Here is a 655-nt window from a genome sequence, read left to right on the forward strand (position 1 = left end):
ATGAAGATGGTATGTGTTCTTTCGTACATGTCCGACACATTCTGACAAAGACAGTCCATATGGGTAACTGTTCTTTCGGACATGTCCGAAAGAACAGATACCATCTTCATACATATACAGTTAAGGCTCACCGGCCATTTGACCATCTTCTTCTGTACGGATGCACAAACAGTGCCCGAACTGTTACGGGAATCGACAGTAAAGCCGCGAGTAATGAGTATAATGGGCAGGGGCACTTTGAATACAGTGCGGGACAATAAGTTGCGAATGTGGGTCTCACGGGAGGCGTGCCAGAGATAAGTCCCTACAGTCACACTATCCACTGTGTACTCGGTGGCTCAGGTGGATAGAGCGTCTGCCATGTAAGCAGGAGATCCCGGGTTCGAGTCCCGGTCGAGGCGCACACATTTTCAACTGTCCCCGTTGACTTATACCAACGCCTGTATGCAGCTAAGGGTATTCATTTCATTGTAAAGTTCCCTGAGACCACTGGCCTTAATGAAAACGCGAGATCTGAGGAATTCAATGCGGTCATTACAACGACAGTTTTATAAAGTTTTTGACGACACTACCCGTTTTACATATCTTTGCGAACTATTTTCGAGACCGATTCAGTTGAAAGTGCCCATGTCCATATGTGAATGTAACTGGGTGA

At 46.4% G+C, this 655-nt stretch overlaps 1 non-coding gene across 1 annotated transcript; it reads left to right on the forward strand.

The window, feature by feature from the left end:
• Window positions 1–326: 326 nt before the first annotated feature.
• Window positions 327–401, forward strand: Trnat-ugu (transfer RNA threonine (anticodon UGU)). Its single transcript has one exon. It is a non-coding gene; the product is annotated as a tRNA-Thr (tRNA).
• The last annotated feature ends 254 nt before the right edge of the window (window positions 402–655 follow it).

Source organism: Schistocerca gregaria, chromosome 2 (assembly GCF_023897955.1).
Source record: "Schistocerca gregaria isolate iqSchGreg1 chromosome 2, iqSchGreg1.2, whole genome shotgun sequence".
In the NCBI taxonomy this organism is placed as follows: domain Eukaryota; kingdom Metazoa; phylum Arthropoda; class Insecta; order Orthoptera; family Acrididae; genus Schistocerca; species Schistocerca gregaria.